Here is a 9,031-nt window from a genome sequence, read left to right as displayed (position 1 = left end):
GTAATAACCTGATAATGCTCCATGGTAATAACCTAATAATGCTCCATGGTAATAACCTAATAATGCTCCATGGTAATAACCTAATAATGCTCCATGGTAATGACCTCATAATGCTTCATGGTAATAACCTGATAATGCTCTATGGTAATAACCTAACAATGCTCCATGGTAATAACCTAATAATGCTCCATGGTAATAACCTAATAATGCTCCATGGTAATAACTTCATAATGCTCCATGGTAATAACTTCATAATGCTCCATGGTAATAACCTAATAATGATTCATGGTAATAACCTCATAATGCTCCATGGTAATAACCTAATAATGCTCCATGGTAATAACCTAATAATGATCCATGGTAATAACCTCATACTGCTCCATGGTAATAGCCTCATAATGCTCCATGGTAATAACCTCATAATGCTCCATGGTAATAACCAGATAATGCTCCATGGTAATAACCTAATAATGCTCTATGGTAATAACCTAATAATGCCCAATGGTAATAACCTAATAATGCTCTATGGTAATAACCTCATAATGCTCCATGGTAATAACCTAATAATTATCCATGGTAATAACCTCATAATGCTCCATGGTAATAACCTCATACTGCTCCATGGTAATAACCTAATAATGCTCCATGGTAATAACCTCATAATGCTCCATGGTAATAACCTAATAATGCTCCATGGTAATAACCTAATAATGCTCTATGGTAATAACCTGATAATGCTCCATGGTAATGACTTCATCATGCTCCATGGTAATAACCTAATAATGCTCCATGGTAATAACCTCATACTGCTCCATGGTAATATGACACATGGATGTCAGTGATGTCATATAGTACAGGCTACAATAAGTACAAAATATAAGCTGTTTTTTCCACTGACGGGCGGTCAGAGAGAGAGAGACAGAGAGAGAGAGAGACAGAGAGAGAGAGAGACAGAGAGAGAGAGAGACAGAGAGAGAGAGTGAGAGACAGAGAGAGAGAGAGAGACAGAGAGAGAGAGGCAGAGAGAGAGAGACAGAGAGAGAGAGACACAGAGAGAGTGAGAGAGACAGAGAGAGAGACAGAGAGAGAGTGAGAGAGAGAGAGAGAGAGAGAGACAGAGAGAGAGAGAGAGACAGAGAGAGAGAGGCAGGGAGAGAGAGAGAGAGGGAGAGAGAGAGAGAGGAGAGAGAGAGGCAGGGAGAGAGAGAGAGAGAGAGACAGGGAGAGAGAGAGAGAGAGAGAGAAAGAGACAGAGAGAGAGAGAGACAGAGAGAGACAGAGAGAGAGAGAGAGAGAGACAGCGAGCTCTTTGAAATGGATCAAAACACAACAAGGCCATAATTGAGCCTAGAAGATGAAAGTGAAACAATCTCAATTCTGTCAAGAGGGAGACCGAATGCTCCGGCTCCCTTCAGTGTACACTGACTGGCTGAGCATGTGTCCCAGTGCCACTCGATTCCCTGTAGGCCTATAAGTGCACTGCTGTTGACCAGTCCAAAAGTAGTGCACTGTGTAGGGAATACGGTGCCACTTGGAACACAGCCTGACTGTAAACATCTAAAATGCTCCCCTTATTTTCTTCAAACCGACCAACGGTCCAATCAGAAGCAATTATGTTCTCTTGAGATGGAAGATATGGAAGAGACCAGACATTCAGAGGCTTTGTGGTTCTCTCTCTGAGATGGAAGAGACCAGACATTCAGAGGCTTTGTGGTTCTCTCTCTCTGAGATGGAAGAGACCAGACATTCAGAGGCTTTGTGGTTCTCTCTCTGAGATGGAAGAGACCAGACATTCAGAGGCTTGGTGGTTCTCTCTCTCTGAGATGGAAGAGACCAGGCATTCAGAGGCTTGGTGGTTCTCTCTCTCTGAGATGGAAGAGACCAGGCATTCAGAGGCGTGGTGGTTCTCTCTCTCTCTGAGATGGAAGAGACCAGACATTCAGAGGCTTGGTGGTTCTCTCTCTCTGAGATGGAAGAGACCAGGCATTCAGAGGCTTGGTGAATCAGCTTTAATATTGAGGATAGATTGTTGCTTCCATCAATGTAATTGTCTGCATCATTTTAAATCCCATCATATATTTTGATGGTAAATACTGTACATACACTACCGTTCAAAAGTGTGGGGTCACTTAGAAACGTCCTTGTTTTTTTAAAGAAATACATTTTTTTTGTCCATTAAAATAACATCAAATTGATCAGAAATACAGTGTAGACATTGTTAATGTTGTAAATGACTATTGTAGCTGGAAACAGCTGATTTTTAATGGAATAACTACATAGGCGTACAGAGGCCCATTATCAGCAACCATCACTCCTGTGTTCCATTGGCCCGTTGTGTTAACTAATCCAAGTGCATCAATGTCACGACAATTAGGTTCTCAATTGTTCATACCCCACTTAATTTAAATGACTCTGTCTGCAACCAGGATTTGTAAGATACTGGTAGGAATGAAAACAGACAAAGGCCCAGTCCACAATTGTCACATGTTTATTCATGGGAACGTTCTGGCGTGCACAGTACAAAGACCTTCATTTTATAGTGACACACATACTTCCACACAAAACATTAGTTATCATACGCCCACACTGTCCTGCTACCCAGCCGACGTAGGGAGAGACCCTGGGAAGCTCTCTGCCAAGACCCTGGGAAGTCCTCAGTGCAGAGACCCTGGGTGGTTCTCATACGCCCACACTGTCCTGCTACCCAGCCGACGTAGGGAGAGACCCTGGGAGGTTCTCAGTGCCGAGACCCTGGGAAGTCCTCAGTGCCGAGACCCTAGGTGGTTCTCAGTGCCCCAGCCAAGGTCGGCCCCGAATCTTGCTCAGACAGTCCGTTATCAAGACACTAGATACATTGTCACCAAAACATTAATTCTGACTACGAACTACACTCTCAGATATGATTCTACTGACTAAATCACACACGGCATTAAAATAGTCTAATGATTCTAATCAATTTCATACTATCGTATTGGTTTCAGAGTTATGGTCTCAGAGGGTAATATTCTAATCGTGCTAATCATATAATTCTATTAACAATCATTTTAAAAGGCTAATTGATCATTAGAAAACCCTTTTGCAATTATGTTAGCACAGCTGAAAACGGTTGTTCTGATGAAAGAAGCAATAAAACTGTCCTTCTTTAGACTAGTTGAGTATCTGGAGCATCAGCAGTTATGGGTTCGATTACAGGCTCAAAATGTCCAGAAACAAAGACCTTTCTTCTGAAACTCATCAGTCTATTCTTGTTCTGAGAAATGAAGGCTATTCCATGCAAGAAATTGCCAAGAAACTGAAGATCTCGTACAACGCTGTGCACTACTTCCTTCACAGAACAGCGCAAACTGGCTCTAACCAGAAAAGAAAGAGGAGTGGGAGGCCCCGGTGCACAACTGAACAAGAGGACAAGTACATTAGGGTGTCTAGTTTGAGAAACAGACGCCTCACAAGTCCTCAACTGGCAGCTTCATGAAATAGTACCCGCCAAAAAAAACACCAGTCTCACCAGTCAACAGTGAAGAGGCGACTCCGGCCTTCTAGACAGGGTTGCAAAGAAAAAGCCACATCTCTGTCCAGTGTCTGTGTTCCGTCTTTAATCTTTTATTTTTATTGGCCAATCTGAGATATGGCTTTTTCTTCTTCGCAACTCTGCCTAGAAGGGCAGCATCCCCGGAGTCTCCTCTTCACTGTTGCTTACAGAGGCTGGTTGATTTGAGCGAGGAGTATTTACTGTGTCCAGAGTGCTACTAGGTCCTTCAGATATGGGTTGTGGGATGATAACATTATACAATACATAACGCCTGGATGAACTCCCCCCCCCCCCCCCCCCCATAAAAACAGCGATGTGTAAAAATGAAAAAAAAAAAAAAAAGCTTAGAAGTTGAACAAATTATAGCTTTCAAATCCAGCAGCTCAGATCTATAAGAGAACTTGACAAAATGACAATCCTCTGCCCCGTTAGAAATAGAACAACGATGGTATTTCCTGTTCTGTCCCCCTTTCCTTCCATTATATACAATTACCAGTGTCACTGTTACTTTAATAATCAGCCAGGAGAGACGTCTCTATAGCGGAGACAAACTCTCCGTCCTTGGGGATGCATTCTCCCTGTCCGTATAGACGTGTAGTCTTGTCTATGGCTCTAGGACCATCCCATATCCACGGTTAGCCTTTTCCCTCAGTGACAGAGACGTCTCTATAGTGGAGACAAACTCTCCGTCCTTGGGGATGCATTCTCCCTGTCCGTATAGACGTGTAGTCTTGTCTATGGCTCTAGGACCATCCCATATCCACGGTTAGCCTTTTCCCTCAGTGACAGAGACGTCTCTATAGTGGAGACAAACTCTCCGTCCTTGGGGATGCATTCTCCCTGTCCGTATAGACGTGTAGTCTTGTCTATGGCTCTAGGACCATCCCATATCCACGGTTAGCCTTTTCCCTCAGTGACAGAGACGTCTCTATAGTGGAGACAAACTCTCCGTCCTTGGGGATGCATTCTCCCTGTCCGTATAGACGTGTAGTCTTGTCTATGGCTCTAGGACCATCCCATACCCACGGTTAGCAAACCTTTTCCCTCAATGACAGAAACGTCTCTATTACAGCAGCATATCATCTGCGTCCATATAAGGTCATGGTTTGACACTATAGAGACTGTGTGCTGGGACACATCCACTGTCCCATGGGCTGGGTGATGGTGTAATACGTGAAGATGCTTTACTCTACCTCAACTTTAATCATGACGTCTCCTTATTAAATAATATAACTCTTATCATAACATCAGTCTCCTTATTAAATAATATAAGTCTTATCATAACATCAGTCTCCTTATTAAATAATATAAGTCTTATCATAACATCAGTCTCCTCATTAAATAATATAACTCTTATCATAACATCAGTCTCCTTATTTAATAATATAACTCTTATCATAACATCAGTCTCCTTATTAAATAATATAACTCTTATCATAACATTTATCATAACATCAGTCCCGTGACGTCTCCTTATTAAATAATATAAGTCTTATCATAACATCAGTCTCCTTATTAAATAATATAAGTCTTATCATAACATCAGTCTCCTCATTAAATAATATAACTCTTATCATAACATCAGTCTCCTTATTTAATAATATAACTCTTATCATAACATCAGTCTCCTTATTAAATAATATAACTCTTATCATAACATTTATCATAACATCAGTCCCGTGACGTCTCCTTATTAAATAATATAACTCTTATCATAACATCAGTCTCCTTATTTAATAATATAAGTCTTATCATAACATCAGTCTCCTTATTTAATAATATAAGTCTTATCATAACATCAGTCTCCTTATTAAATACTATAACTCTTATCATAACATCAGTCTCCTTATTTAATAATATAACTCTTATCATAACATCAGTCTCCTTATTTAATAATATAACTCTTATCATAACATCAGTCTCCTTATTAAATAATATAAGTCTTATCATAACATCAGTCTCCTTATTAAATAATATAACTCTTATCATAACATCAGTCTCCTTATTAAATACTATAACTCTTATCATAACATCAGTCTCCTTATTAAATAATATAACATTTATCATAACATCAGTCTCCTTATTTAATAATATAACTCTTATCATAACATCAGTCCCGTGACGTCTCCTTATTAGATGGTATTTCTGGCCAGAGGGTTGGGTGATGGTGTAATACGTGAAGATGCTGTACTCTACCTCAACTTTGATCATTCTGGCCAGAGGGTTGTGATAATAGATTGTAGAAGCAGACATTTTGACTTAAGGCTCTTCTTGAAAGATGAATCTTCTCCTGACGGTGAAACGGCGTTTAGCAAAGCAGACATTTTGACTGAAGGCTCTTCTTGAAAGATGAGTCCTGACGGTGAGACGGCGTTTAGCAAAGCAGACATTTTGACTGAAGGCTCTTCTTGAAAGATGAGTCCTGACGGTGAGACGGCGTTTAGCAAAGCAGACATTTTGACTCAAGGCTCTTCTTGAAAGATGAGTCCTGACGGTGAGACGGCGTTTAGCAAAGCAGACATTTTGACTCAAGGCTCTTCTTGAAAGATGAGTCCTGACGGTGAGACGGCGTTTAGCAAAGCAGACATTTTGACTCAAGGCTCTTCTTGAAAGATGAGTCCTGACGGTGAGACGGCGTTTAGCAAAGCAGACATTTTGACTCAAGGCTCTTCTTGAAAGATGAGTCCTGACGGTGAGACGGCGTTTAGCAAAGCAGACATTTTGACTCAAGGCTCTTCTTGAAAGATGAATCCTGACGGTGAAACGGCGTTTAGCAAAGCAGAGGACAGACGTTTTGATCTGCTCACGTGTTGTTGTTTTTATTTAACAATAAGACACTTGTTCTAGGGTGTCTCCCAAATGGAACCCTTGGTCCCTCTATTGTTCTAGGGTGTCTCCCAAATGGAACCCTTGGTCCCTCTATTGCGTAACTCTGGCCAGAAGTAGGGCACTATTTCAATTTTTTTTTATTTTTAATTTTCACTTTTTATTTAACCAGGTAAGCTAGTTGAGAACAAGTTCTCATTTACAATTGCGACCTGGCCAAGATAAAGCATAGCAGTGTGACACAAACAACAACACAGAGTTACACATGGAGTAAACAATAAACAATAAACAAGTCCTATAATGTAAGGAGCAGTAAAAGGGGCAGTTCAGACGCAGTGTGACATCTCAGCTGTGTATTTAACAGGAACAGGAAATAAAGATATGTTGTGAGAAGGTGTTAGTTATTCATTAGACACGGAGGAAGGAGAAATCCTCTCGGCTCCCCCCCCGACACGGCTGCTAGCAGGACATCACCACTAGATGGCGCTGGAGTATTTCACTGGGTGAAAGTGAACCAGGATCGACACGTTGAATAACCAGGGGATCGTCTGACCAACGATATAAAACTTAGGATCAATGCCAACTGAATGTAGGATGGTGAAACCCGTTTAAAAAGCCTTAGGTGAATCACATGCGTTTGCTTTGGGCATATATATATATATATATATATATATATATATATATATATATATATATATATACTGAACAAAACATAGAAACGCAACATGATCCCATGTTTCATGAACTGAATTAAAACGTCCCAGAATTCGCAAAAACATTTTTATTTATTTATTTATATTTATATTTATACATTTATGCACAGATTTGTTTACATCCCTGTTAGTGAGCATTTCTCCTTTGTCAAGCTAATCCATCCACCTGACAGGTGTGGCATATCAAGAAGCTGATTAAACAGCATGATCATTACACAGGTGCACCTCGTGCTGGGGACAATAAAAGGCCACTCTATAAAAAATGTGCAGATTTGTCACAAAACACAATGCCACTCCCAGTGGGTGGGCCTATGCCCTCCAAGACCCGCCCATGGCTTCGCTTCTGCCCACATCTGAAATCCATAGATTAGGACCGAATTAATTCATTTCAATTGACTGATTTCCTTTATATGAAGTGTAACTCAGTAAAATCGTTGAAATTGTTGCATGTTTGTGTTTATATCTATTTTTTTGTTCAGTGTACATGACGTTTACATTCCACTGGATGAATCAACATTACAACGATCTTGTCCTTGCTTTGTGATCCGACACTGGACTGAACCTGACCTCGGTGTTATTCCAAACAGAACGCCCCACTCTGGACTGAACCTGACCTCGGTGTTATTCCAAACAGAACGCCCCACTCTGGACTGAACCTGACCTCGGTGTTATTCCGAACAGAACGCCCCACTCTGGACTGAACCTGACCTCGGTGTTATTCCGAACAGAACGCCCCACTCTGGACTGAACCTGACCTCGGTGTTATTCTGAACAGAACGCCCCACTCTGGACTGAACCTGACCTCGGTGTTATTCCGAACAGAACGCCCCACTCTGGACTGAACCTGACCTCGGTGTTATTCTGAACAGAACGCCCCACTCTGGACTGAACCTGACCTCGGTGTTATTCTGAACAGAACGCCCCACTCTGGACTGAACCTGACCTCGGTGTTATTCTGAACAGAACGCCCCACTCTGGACTGAACCTGACCTCGGTGTTATTCTGAACAGAACGCCCCACTCTGGACTGAACCTGACCTCGGTGTTATTCTGAACAGAACGCCCCACTCTGGACTGAACCTGACCTCGGTGTTATTCTGAACAGAACTCCCCACTCTGGACTGAACCTGACCTCGGTGTTATTCTGAACAGAACGCCCCACTCTGGACTGAACCTGACCTCGGTGTTATTCTGAACAGAACGCCCCACTCTGGACTGAACCTGACCTCGGTGTTATTCTGAACAGAACTCCCCACTCTGGACTGAACCTGACCTCGGTGTTATTCTGAACAGAACTCCCCACTCTGGACTAAACCTGACCTCTGTGTTATTCTGAACAGAACGCCCCACTCTGGACTGAACCTGACCTCGGTGTTATTCTGAACAGAACTCCCCACTCTGGACTGAACCTGACCTCGGTGTTATTCTAAACAGAACTCCCCACTCTGGACTGAACCTGACCTCTGTGTTATTCTGAACAGAACGCCCCACTCTGGACTGAACCTGACCTCGGTGTTATTCTGAACAGAACGCCCCACTCTGGACTGAACCTGACCTCGGTGTTATTCTGAACAGAACTCCCCACTCTGGACTGAACCTGACCTCGGTGTTATTCTGAACAGAACGCCCCACTCTGGACTGAACCTGACCTCGGTGTTATTCTGAACAGAACGCCAGGCCTATCAGTCACGGACCAGGTTTCAGCTGAGCGGTGATGAATGACGACTCAGAGAATTCATTCCAAACTAAACCAGTTATAACAGTCTTATGAGTCGTTATAACAGTCTTATGAGTCGTTATAACAGTCTTATGAGTCGTTATAACAGTCATATGAGTCGTTATAACAGTCATGAGTCGTTATAACAGTCTTATGAGTCGTTATAACAGTCATATGAGTCGTTATAACAGTCTTATGAGTCGTTATAACAGTCTTATGAGTCGTTATAACAGCTTTAACAGCTATT

Source organism: Oncorhynchus mykiss, chromosome 3 (genome assembly GCF_057628025.1).
Source record: "Oncorhynchus mykiss isolate SJ-2025 chromosome 3, ASM5762802v1, whole genome shotgun sequence".
NCBI classification, from domain to species: Eukaryota; Metazoa; Chordata; class Actinopteri; order Salmoniformes; family Salmonidae; genus Oncorhynchus; species Oncorhynchus mykiss.
The sequence above is the reverse complement of the archived record's forward strand: the minus strand, read 5'-3'. Positions refer to the sequence as shown.